This window comes from Triticum urartu, chromosome 7 (genome assembly GCF_003073215.2).
Source record: "Triticum urartu cultivar G1812 chromosome 7, Tu2.1, whole genome shotgun sequence".
NCBI lineage: Eukaryota > Viridiplantae > Streptophyta > Magnoliopsida > Poales > Poaceae > Triticum > Triticum urartu.
The window spans coordinates 89,604,847-89,618,229 of record NC_053028.1 but is presented as its reverse complement, the minus strand read 5'-3'; positions in this window follow the sequence as shown (position 1 = coordinate 89,618,229).

The following is a 13,383-nucleotide window of genomic DNA, read 5'->3' as shown; positions in this document are numbered from 1 at the left end:
AAACCCTAGTTCATCTCTTGCATCCAATTCTTGTCTCAAAGTCCGGGATTGGTGCTAGTAGGTTGCTAGTAGTGCTGATTACTCCTTGTAGTTGATGCTAGTTGGTTTAATTGGTGGAAGATCATATGTTCAGATCCTATATGCATATTATTACCCCTCTGATTATGAACATGAATATGCTTTGTGAGCAATTACGTTTGTTCCTGAGGACAAGGGAGAAGTCTTGCTATTAGTAGTCATGTGAATTTGGTATTCGTTTGATATTTTGATAAGATGTATGTTGTCTAGCCTCTAGTGGTGTTATGTGAACATCGACTACATAACACTTCACCATTATTTGGGCCTAGAGGAAGACATTGGGAAGTAATAAGTAGATGATGGGTTGCTAGAGTGACAGAAGCTTAAACCCTAGTTTATGCGTTGCTTCGTAAGGGGCTGATTTGGATCCATATGTTTCATGCTATGGTTAGGTTTACCTTAATACTTTTGTTGTAGTTGCGGATGCTTGCAATAGAGGCTAACCATAAGTGGGATGCTTGTTCAAGTAGGAACAGCACCCAAGCACCGGTCCACCCACATATCAAATTATCAAAGTATCGAACGCGAATCATATGAACGTGATGAAAACTAGCTTGACGATATTCCCATGTGTCCTCGGGAGCGCTTTTCCTATTATAAGAGTTTGTTCCGGCTTGTCCTTTGCTACAAAAAGGATTGGGCTACCTTGCTGCACTTTATTTACTTTTGTTACTCGTTGCTTGTTACAATTCATCCTATCACAAAACTATCTGTTACTACTTATTTCAGTACTTGCAGAGAATACCTTGCTGAAAACAAACCGTATCATTTCCTTCTGCTCCTCGTTGGGTTCGACACTCTTACTTATCGAAAGGACTACGATAGATCCCCTATACTTGTGGGTCATCAAGACTCTTTTCTGGCGCCGTTGCCGGGGAGTGTAGCGCCTTTGGTAGGTGGAATTTGGTAAGGAAAATTTATATAGTGTGCTGAAATTTACTGTCACTTGTTACTATGGAAAGTAATTCTCTGAGGGGCTTGTTCGGGGTATCTTCACCCCGTCCAGTAGAGCAAAGAGTTGCTCCTCAACCTACTGAACCTATTGAAAATGAAACCCTTTGAATTTCCTTCGGGTATGATGAAAAACTGCTAGCTAACCCTTTTACAGGAGATGGAACAAAGCATCCTGATGAGCACTTAATATATGTGGATGAAGTTTGTGGATTATTTAAGCTTGCAGGTATACCCGATGATGTTGCTAAGAAGAAGGTCTTCCCTTTATCTTTGAAGGGAGACACATTGATATGGTATAGGCTATGTGATGATATGAGATCATGGGACTATAAAAGATTGAAGCTTGGAATTGAATTTCATCGAAAGTATTACCCTATGCATCTTGTTCATCGTGATCACAATTATATATATAATTTCTGGCCTCGAGAAGGAGAAAGCATCGCTCAAGCTTGGGGGAGGCTTAAATCAATGTTATATTAATGCCCTAATCATGAGCTCTCAAGAGAAATGATTATTCAAAATTTATATGCTTGGCTTTCTGATAACAATCGCACCATGCTCGATACTTCTTGTGCTGGCTCTTTTATGATGAAGACTACTAAATTCAGATGGAATTTATTGGATAGAATTAAACGCAACTCTGAAGATTGGGACCTCGACGAAGGTAAGGAGTCAGGTATGACACCTAAGTTTGATTGTGTTAAATCTCTTATGGACACCGATATTTTCCGTAAGTTTAGCACTAAATATGGACTTGACTCTGAGATAGTAGCTTCTTTCTGTGAATCTTTTGCTGCTTATGTTGATCTCCCTAAGGAGAAGTGGTTTAAATATCATCCTCCCATAGAAGTAAAAGTAGCTGCACCTATTAAAGTTGAAGAAAAGACTGTCACTTATAATGATCCTATTGTTCCTACTTCTTATATTGAGAAACCACCTTTCCCTGTTAGAATAAAGGATCATGCTAAAGCTTCAACTGTTGTTCGTAAAAGCAATATTAGAACTTATACACCTCCTAAGCAAGTTAAAGTAGAACCTAATATTGCTATTGTTAAAGATCTTTTGTCTGATAATATTGATGGGCATGTTATTCAGTTCGAAGGTGAAACTGCTAGAATTGCTAAACCTTGTGATAAAGATAAACATAGACCTGTGGTAGGCGTGCCTATTATTTCTGTTAAAATAGGAGATCATTGTTATCATGGTTTATGTGATATGGGTGCTAGTGCTAGTGTAATACCTATTGACTTATACGAAGAAATTAAGAATGAAATTGCACCTGCTGAGTTAGAAGATATTAATGTTACTATTAAACTTGCCAATAGAGATAATATTGCACCAATTGGAATTTTTAGAGATGTTGAAGTCTTGTGTGGGAAAACTAAATATCCTGCTGATTTTCTTGTTCTTGGCTCCCCACAAGATAAGTTTTGTCCCATTATATTTTGTAGACCCTTCTTAAATACTGTCAATGCTACCATAGATTGCACAAAGAATGTTGCTACTGTTGGCTTGGATGATATGGTTCATGAGTTTAATTTCTCTAAATTTAGTAAACAACATCGTGAGGAAGAATTACCTAGTAAGGATGAAATTATTGGTCTTGCTTCTATTGCCGTACCTCCTAGTGATCCTTTAGAACACTATTTGCTAGACCATGAAAATGATATGTTCATGAATGAAAGAAGGGAAATAGATGAAGTATTCTTTAAACAGGAACCTATTCTGCATCACAACTTGCTTGTTGAAATCTTAGGGGATCCTCCTCCACCCAAGGGTGATCCCGTGTTTGAGCTTAAACCTTTGCCTGATAATCTTAACTATGCTTATCTTGATGAAAAGAAGATATATCTTGTTATTATTAGTGCTAACCTTCCAGAGCATGAAGAAGAAAGATTATTGAAAACTCTGAAGAAGCACCGTGCTGCTATTGGATATACTCTTGATGATCTTAAGGGCATTAGTCCCACTCTATGTCAACATAAAATAAATTTGGAAGCAGATGGCAAACCAGTTCGTGATCCTCAACGATGTCTAAATCCTAAAATGAAAGAAGTGGTAAGAAAAGAAATACTAAAGCTTCTGGAGGCAGGTATAATCTATCCTGTTGCTGATAGTGAGTGGGTAAGTCATGTCCATTTTGTCCCAAAGAAAGGAGGTATTACTGTTGTTCCTAATGATAAAGATGAATTGATTCCACAAAGAATTATCACAGGTTATAGGATGGTAATTGATTTCCGTAAATTAAATAAAGCTACTAAGAAAGATCATTACCCCTTACCTTTTATTGATCAAATGCTAGAAAGATTATGCAAACATACACACTATTGCTTTCTAGATGGTCATTCTGGTTTCTCTCAAATACCTGTGTCGGCTAGAGATCAATCAAAGACTACTTTTACATGCCCTTTTGGTACTTTTGCTTATAGATGTATGCCTTTTGGTTTATGTAATACACCTGCTACCTTTCAAAGATGCATGATGGATATATTCTCTGACTTTTGTGAAAAGATTTGTGAGGTTTTCATGGACGACTTTTCCGTCTATGGTTCCTCTTTTGATGATTGCTTGAGCAATCTTGATCGAGTTTTGCAGAGATGTGAAGAAACTAATCTTGTCTTGAATTGGGAAAAGTGCCACTTTATGGTTAATGAAGGTATTGTCTTGGGGCATAAAGTTTCTGAAAGAGGTATTGAAGTTGATGAAGCCAAGGTTGATGCTATTGAAAAGATGCCATGTCCCAAGGACATCAAAGGTATAAGAAGTTTCCTTGGTCACGCCGGATTTTACAGGAGGTTCATTAAGGACTTCTAAAAAATTTCTCGGCCTCTGACTAATTTATTGCAAAAAGATATACCATTTGTCTTTGATGATGATTGTGTAGAAGCATTTGAAATACTTAAGAAAGCATTAGTCTCTGCACCTGTTGTTCAGCCACCTGATTGGAATTTACCCTTTGAAATTATGTGCGATGCTAGTGATTATGTTGTAGGTGCTGTTCTAGGTCAAAGAGTTGATAAGAAATTAAATGTTATTCATTATGCTAGTAAGACTCTAGACAATGCTCAAAGAAATTATGCCACTACTGAAAAAGAGCTTTTAGCAGTTGTATTTGCTTGTGATAAGTTCAGATCTTATATTGTTGATTCTAAAGTAACTATTCAAACTACTCATGCTTCTATTAAATACCTTATGGAAAAGAAAGATGCTAAGCCTAGAGTTAGTAGATGGGTTCTCTTGCTACAAGAATTTGATTTGCATATTGTTGATAGAAAGGGAGCTGAGAACCCCGTTGCAGACAACTTGTCTAGGTTAGAAAATATTCTTGATGACCCACTACCTATTAATGATAACTTTCCTAATGAACAATTAAATGTTATAAGTACTTCTCGTAGTACTCCATGGTATGCTGATTATGCTAATTATATTGTTGCTAAGTTTATACCACCTAGCTTCACATACCAGCAAAAGAAAAAGTTTTTCTATGATTTAAGACATTACTTTTGGGATGACCCACATCTTTATAAAGAAGAAGTAGATGGTGTTATTAGATGTTGTGTACCTGAGCATGAACAGGAACAGATCCTACGCAAGTGTCATTCCGAGGCTTATGGAGGACACCACGCTGGAGATAGAACTGCACATAAGGTATTGCAATCTGGTTTTTATTGGCCTACTCTCTTCAAGGATGCCCGTAAGTTTGTCTTGTCTTGTGATGAATGTCAAAGAATTGGTAATATTAGTAGACATCAAGAAATGCCTATGAATTATTCTCTTGTTATTGAACCGTTTGATGTTTGGGGCTTTGATTATATGGGACGGTTTCCTTCCTCTAATGGGTATACACATATTTTAGTTGCTGTTGATTACGTTACTAAGTGGGTAGAAGCTATTCCAACTAGTAGTGCTGATCATAACACTTCTATTAAAATGCTGAAGGAAGTTATTTTCCCAAGGTTTGGGGTCCCTAGATATTTAATGACTGATGGTGGTTCACACTTTATTCATGGTGCTTTCCGTAAAATGCTTGCTAAATATGATGTTAATCATAGAATTGCATCTCCTTATCACCCTCAGTCTAGTGGTCAAGTAGAGTTGAGCAATAGAGAGCTCAAATTAATTTTGCAAAAGACTGTTAATAGGTCTAGAAAGAATTGGTCTAAGAAACTTGATGATGCATTGTGGGCTTATAGAACTGCATATAAAAATCCTATGGGTATGTCTCCGTATAAAATGGTTTATGGAAAATCATGTCACTTACCCTCGAACTAGAACATAAGGCATATTGGGCTATTAAAGAGCCCAACTATGATTTTAAACTTGCCGGTGAAAAAGAGGTTATTTGATATTAGCTCACTTGATGAATGGAGAACCCAAGCTTATGAAAATGCCAAGTTGTTTAAAGAAAAAGTTAAAAGATGGCTTGACAAAAGGATACAAAAGTGTGAGTTTAATGTAGGTGATTATGTATTGCTATACAACTGTCGTTTAATATTTTTTGCAGGAAAACTTCTCTCTAAATGGGAAGGCTCGTATGTTATCGAAGAGGTCTATCGTTCCGGTGCCATAAAAATCAACAACTTCGAGGGCACAAATCCGAAGGTGGTAAACGGTGAAAGAATTAAACATTATATCTCAGGTAATCCCATAAATGTTGAAACCAATGTTATTGAAACTGGAACCCCGGAGGAATACATAAGGGACACTTTCCGGAATGTTTCAGACTCTGAAAAGGAATAGGTATGTGGTACGGTAAGTAAACCGACTCCAAAACAATTTTTAAGGCAATATTTCTCCATTTTGGAATATTTAGAAAAATAGAAAAATAAGTAGCAGTCCGGGAAGGACACGAGGGCCCCACGAGAGTGGTGGGCGCGCCCTACCCCCCTGGGCGCGCCCCCTACCTCGTGAGCACCTTGTGTGCCTTCCAGACTCCGTTTTCTTGCACAATACGTATTTTGGTCGGTAAAAATTCATTATATGACCTCCCGAAGGTTTTGACTCCCGTATCACGCAAACCTCCTCTGTTCTTGTTTCGAGCTGTTTTTCTGATAGATCTAGATTATCATGACGTCCCCAAGTACTTCCAAGGTCAAGTTCTTCGAGAAGGTCATCAACCCTTACCTCGTGGAGGTGCTGCGACACCCTCAAACCATTGAGATGCGTGATGGGTTGTTGCAGATCCGCGATGTTGAGGGACCAAAGGGAACCAAAAGCGTGGAGACGAGGCTCGAAGCAATGGAGCAACAAGTTTTCAAGTGCCAGGGGATGGTGGAGCGTGGAATCAACGCTAGCCACACGATGCTCGCGGAGTTCACCAACAACTACAAGCCGGATGCCAAGAATACCGAGGAGGCCATCTTCAAGCTATATGAGAAGATCGAGCACCTCCAAGCCCAAATCTATGACCTGCAAAACCAAAACTGTGAGTATGAATATAGATTCAAAAGAATGAGTTTGGCTGCAGATTCGAGGATTTCGGAGACTCGATCATCCTTCTATGATGGTGAACCTATGCCTTGGAAGATGGATGACAAGCCCGCATCATCAACAACACCTCCACCTTCTTCACCAACCAAGGAGGTATAATCACATGGGTATGGGCACTCCCCTTGGCAACTGCCAAGCTTGGGGGAGGTGCCCCGATATCGTATCACAATCACAACTCTTATCTTTACCGTTTTTCTTAGTACGATCCTATTAGTAGTATCTTGATCTAGTAGAATAAAGTTTATGGCATGATCTAGTTTTGAGTTTTGCTTTATGATATCTCTATGTAATCGAGTCCGTGAGCTATATATAATAAATATTAGTGTTGAGTCAAGGGCTTGACTATTTTGCCATGATCTTGGGTGAATAAAAGAAAAGAGAAAATAATAAAAAGAAACAAAAAGTTCATATTGATCTTATTGAGAGTAATGACTTCACATAGAAAGAGTATGATGATTAAAAGTTGTTGGGAGTTGGCAAGCATAGCTTTGGTCATTGTTGCAATTAATAGGAAGTAATAAGGAAAGAGAGGTTTTCTCAGATAGATATATTATCATTGACATATTTTATGATTGGGAGCACTCATTAAAATATGACATGCTAAAGAGTTGATGTTGGACAAGGAAGACAACGTAATGAGTTATGTCTTTCTTATATCTGAGATAAAGTATGTTGTCATGGATCCTCTAACTTGTTGAGCTTGCCTTTCCCCCTCATGCTAGCCAAGTTCTCAGCACCAAGTAGAAATACTACTTGTGCTTCCAAATACCCTTAAACCAGTTTTGCCATGAGAGTCCACCATATCTACCTATGGATTGAGTAAGATCCTTCAAGTAAGTTGTCATCGGTGCAAAGCAATAAAAATTGCTCTAAATATGTATGATTTATTGGTGTGGGAGAAATAAGCTTTATACGATCTTGTGATGTGGAAGTAATAAAAGCGACGGACTGCATAATAAAGGTTCATATCACAAGGGGTAATATAAAGTGACGTTCTTTCGCATTGAGATTTTATACATCAAACCATAAAAGCGCATGGCAACCTCTGCTTCCCTCTGCGAAGGGCCTATCCTTTATTATTATCTTCTACCTTATGCAAGAGTCATGGTGATCTTCACCTTTTCTTTTTCATTTTATCCTTTGGCAAGCTCAGCATGTTGGAAAGAACATGATATATATATCTAATTGGATGTAGGGGAGCATGAACCATTATTGTTGACATTACCTTTGAGGTAAAAGGTTGTGGGGCAAAACTATAAGTCCCTATCTTTCTTTGTGTCCGATTAAAACTCCGTAACCACAAGTATCGCATGAGTGTTAGCAATTATGGAGGACTATATGATAGTTGAGTATGTGGACTTGCTTTTTAGCTCTGACATAGACTCTTTCCGATGTTATGATAAATTGCCATTGCTTCAATGACTGAGATTATAGTTTGTCGGAGCCCAATGAGGTTTATGATTTATACTTTTGCATTGTGAATAGATCATCACTTGAACATAAGTAATCATATGACAAAATCTATATATGTTGCTGTTATGAGAATAATCATGATGCCTTCATGTCCGTATTTTATTTTTATCGACGCCTCTACCTCTAAACATGAGGACATATTTATTGTTATCGGCTTTACGCTTGAGGACAAGCGAGGTCTAAGCTTGGCGGAGTTGATACGTCCATTTTGCATCATGCTTTTATATCGATATTTATCGCATTATGGACTGTTATTTCACTTTATGTCACAACACTTATGGCTATTCTCTCTTATTTTACAAGGTTCACATAAGGAGGGAGAATGCCGGCAGCTGGAATTCTGGGCTGGAAAAGGAGCAAATATTAGAGACCTATTCTGTGCAACTCCAAAAGTCCTGAAACTCCACGGAACATCTTAAAACAAATAAAGAAAAATCCTCGCCAAAGATGAAGGCCAGGGGCCCACACCCTGCTCACGAGGGTGGGGGGCGCCCCCCCCTAGGGCGCGCCCCTATACCTCGTGGGCCCCCTGGTGGCTCTCCGATGCCAGTCTTCTCCTATATGAAGTCTTTCGATGAGAAAAAAATAAGAGGGAACTTTTCAGGACGAGACTTCGCCGCCACGAGGTGGAACCTTGGCGGATCCAATCTAGAGCTCCGGCAGAGCTGTTCTGCCGGGGAAACTTCCCTCCGGGAGGGGGAAATCATCACCATCGCCATCACCAATGCTCCTCTCATCGGGAGAGGGCAATCTCCATCAACATCTTCACCAGCACCATCTCATCTCCAAACCCTAGTTCATCTCTTGCATCCAATTCTTGTCTCAAAGTCCGGGATTGGTGCTAGTAGGTTGCTAGTAGTGTTGATTACTCCTTGTAGTTGATGCTAGTTGGTTTAATTGGTGGAAGATCATATGTTCAGATCCTATATGCATATTATTACCCCTCTGATTATGAACATGAATATGCTTTGTGAGTAATTACGTTCGTTCCTGAGGACAAGGGAGAAGTCTTGCTATTAGTAGTCATGTGAATTTGGTATTCGTTTGATATTTTGATAAGATGTATGTTGTCTAGCCTCTAGTGGTGTTATGTGAACATCGACTACATAACACTTCACCATTATTTGGGCCTATAGGAAGACATTGGGAAGTAATAAGTAGATGATGGGTTGCTAGAGTGACAGAAGCTTAAACCCTAGTTTATGCATTGCTTCGTAAGGGGCTGATTTGGATCCATATGTTTCATGCTATGGTTAGGTTTACCTTAATACTTTTGTTGTAGTTGCGGATGCTTGCAATAGAGGTTAACCATAAGTGGGATGCTTGTTCAAGTAAGAACAACACCCAAGCACCGGTCGACCCACATATCAAATTATCAAAGTATCAAACACGAATCATATGAACGTGATGAAAAATAGCTTGACGATATTCCCATGTGTCCCCGGGAACGCTTTTCCTATTATAAGAGTTTGTTCCGGCTTGTCCTTTGCTACAAAAAGGATTGGGCCACCTTGCTGCACTTTATTTACTTTTGTTACTCATTGCTCATTACAATTCATCCTATCACAAAACTATCTGTTACTACTTATTTCAGTACTTGCAGAGAATACCTTGCTAAAAACCGCTTATCATTTCCTACTGCTCCTCGTTGGGTTCGACACTCTTACTTATCGAAAGGACTATGATAGATCCCGTATACTTGTGGGTCATCAACAAGTAGACCGAAACGATTCTGCATCTACTACTATTACTCCACTCATCGACCGCTATCCAGCATGCATCTAGAGTATTAAGTTAAAAACAGAGTAACGCCTTAAGCAAGATGACATGATGTAGAGAGATAAATTCATGCAATATGAAATAAACCCCATCTTGTTATCCGCGATGGCAACGATGCAATACGTGCCTTGCTGCCCCTTCTGTTACTGGGAAAGGACACCACAAGATCGAACCCAAAGCTAAGCACTTCTCCCATGGCAAGAACTACCAATCTAGTTGGCCAAACCAAACGGATAGTTCAAAGAGACTTGGAAAGATAACCAATCATACATAAAAGAATTTAGAGAAGATTCAAATATTATTCATAGATAGACTTGATCATAAACCCACAATTCATCGGTCTCAACAAACACACCGCAAAAAGAAGATTACATCGAATAGATCTCCACAAGAGAGGGGGAGAACTTTGTATTGAGATCCAAAAAGAGAGAAGAAGCCATCTAGCTACTAACTATGGACCCGAAGGTCTGAGGTAAACTACTCACACTTCATCGGAGAGGCTATGATGATGTAGAAGCCCTCCGTGATGACGGCCCTCTCCGGCGGAGCTCCGGAACAGGCCCCAAGATGGGATATCATGGATACAGAAAGTTGCGGCGGTGGAATTAGGTTTTTGGTTCCTCTTTTGTTCGTTTGGGGGTACTAGGAGGAAGAAGTACGTCGGTGGAGCTCCAAGGGGCCCACAAGGCAGGGGGCGCGCCCTAGGGGGGGGCCAACCCTCGTGACCGCCTCTCTGATGCCTTGGCGTAGGGTCCAAGTCTCCTGGATCATGTTCGGTGAGAAAATCACGTTCCCGAAGGTTTCATTCCGTTTGGACTCCGTTTGATATTCCGTTTCTTCAAAACACTGAAATAGGCAAAAAACAGCAATTCTGGGCTGGGCCTCCGGTTAATAGGCTAGTCCCAAAAATAATATAAAAGTGGAAAATAAAGCCCAATATAGTCCAAAACAGTAGATAATATAGCATGGAGCAATCAAAAATTATAGATACGTTGGAGACGTATCAGCGTCCTCCATAAGCTTCGGAGTGACACTTGCATAGGATCTGTTCCTGTTCCTGTTCATGCTCAGGTACACAACGTCTAATAACACCATCTACTACTTCTTTATAAAGATGTGGGTCATCCCAAAAGTAGTGCCTCAAATCATAGAAGAACTTTTTCTTTTGCTGGTATTTGAAACTAGGTGGTCTCAACTTAGCAACAATGTAATTAGCATAATCAGCATACTGTGGAGTAGTATGAGAAGCATTTATGACATTTAATTGCTCATCAGGAAAGCTATCATCAATAGGAAGTGGGTCATCAAGCATATTTCTAACCTAGACAAGTTGTCTGCAACGGGGTTCTCAGCTCCCTTTATATCAACGATATGTAAGTCAAATTCTTGTAGCAAGAGAACCCATCTAATAAGTCTAGGTCTAGCATCTTTCTTTTCCATAATATATTTAATAGCAGCATGATCAGTGTGAATAGTTACTTTAAAATCAACAATATAAGGTCTGAACTTATCACAAGCAAATACAACTGCTAAAAATTCTTTCTCAGTAGTAGCATAATTTCTTTGAGCATTATCTAGGGTTTTAATAGCATATTGAATAACATTTAATTTCTTATCAACTCTTTGCCCTAGAACAGCACATACGGCATAATCACTAGCATCACACATAATTTCAAAGGGTAAATTCCAATCAGGTGGCTGAACAATAGGTGTTGAGATTAATGCTTTCTTAAGTATTTCAAACGGTTCTACACAATCATCATGAAAGACAAATGGTATATCTTTTTGTAATAAATTAGTCAGAGGCCGGGAAATTTTTGAGAAGTCCTTAATGAACCTCCTATAAAATCCGACATGACCAAGGAAACTTCTTATACCTTTGATGTCCTTGGGACATGACATCTTCTCAATAGCATCAACCTTAGCTTTATCAACCTCAATACCTCTTTCAGAAACCTTGTGCCCCAAGACAATACCTTCATTAACCATAAAGTGTCACTTTTCCCAATTCAAGACAAGATATGTTTCTTCACATCTCTGCAAAACTCGATCAAGGTTGCTCAAGAAATCATCAAAAGAAGATCCATAGATGGAGAAATCGTCCATGAAAACCTCACAAATCTTTTCACAAAAGTCAGAGAATATAGCCATCATGCATCTTTGAAAAAAGGTAGCAGGTGCATTACATAAACCAAAAGGCATACGTCTATAAGCAAAAGTACCAAAAGGGCAGTAAAAGTAGTCTTTGATTGATCTTTGGCTGACACAGGTATTTGAGAGAAACCAGAATAACCATCTAGAAAGCAAAAATGTGTATGTTTGGATAATCTTTCTAGCATTTGATCGATAAAAGGTAAGGGGTAATGATCCTTTTTAGTGCCTTATTTAATTTGCGGAAATCAATTACCATCCTATAACCTGTAATAATTCTTTGAGGAATCAATTCATCTTTATCATTAGGAACGACAGTAATACCTCCCTTCTTAGGGACACAATGGACAGGACTTACCCATGACTATCAGCAACGGAGTGATAAATTATACCTGCCTCAACGTGATAAATTAACTCCGCCTATGTTGTCTCAACATAGCCGGTCCCAAGCCCGGGTAAAGGAGGAGGGTTGTGATAGGCTTGGCGAGCCAACGTAAAAACTCAGCCACTCTTATGGAGATGAAACCCAAAATATTTTCGTTGGGGCGTAACCCTCTCAGCGACGCGCCACATCGGAACCCGGGTGTGGTGGAAAGTGGGCAAGGGCCGGGCCATCACCCCCCAAGTGGCGCGCCGTATCTTGATCCGGATACGGTGGCAAGTGAGCGAGGATCGGGTCATCGCATCCTTAGTGGCGCGCTACATCGGCGCCCGGGTGTAGTGGAAAATGAGCAAGGGTCTTCGCATTTGACTCGACGGGTGCGAAGGGTAAGGAAGCTAGCCGAGCCTAGGAGGATTCACTTAGGTAGCTGGAACATAGGGTCTCTGACAGGGAAGCTTCGGGAGCTAGTTGATGCAGCGGTGAGGAGAGGTGTTGATATCCTTTGCATCCAAGAAACCAAATGGAGAGGACAGAAGGCGAAGGAGGTGGAGGATACCAGCTTCAAGCTGTGGTACACGGGGACGGCTGCAAACAGAAATGGCGTAGGCATCTTGATCAACAAGAGCCTCAAGTATGGAGTGGTAGACGTCAAGAGATGTGGGGACCGGATTATCTTGGTCAAGCTGGTAGTTGAGGACTTGGTTCTCATGTTATCAGCGCGTATGCCCCGCAAGTAGGCCATAATGAGAACACCAAGAGGGAGTTCTGGGAAGGCCTGGAAGACATGGTTAGGAGTGTACCAATTGGTGAGAAGCTCTTCATAGGAGGAGACCTCAATGGCCACGTGGGTACATCTAACACAGGTTTTGAAGGGGCGCATGGGGGCTTTGGCCATGGCATCAGGAATCAAGAAGGAGAAGATGTCTTAAGCTTTGCTCTAGCCTACAACATGATTGTAGCTAACACCCTCTTTAGAAAGAGAGAATCACATCTGGTGACTTTTAGTAGTGGCCAACACTCTAGCCAGATTGATTTCATCCTCTCGAGAAGAGAAGATAGGCGTGCGTGCCTAGACT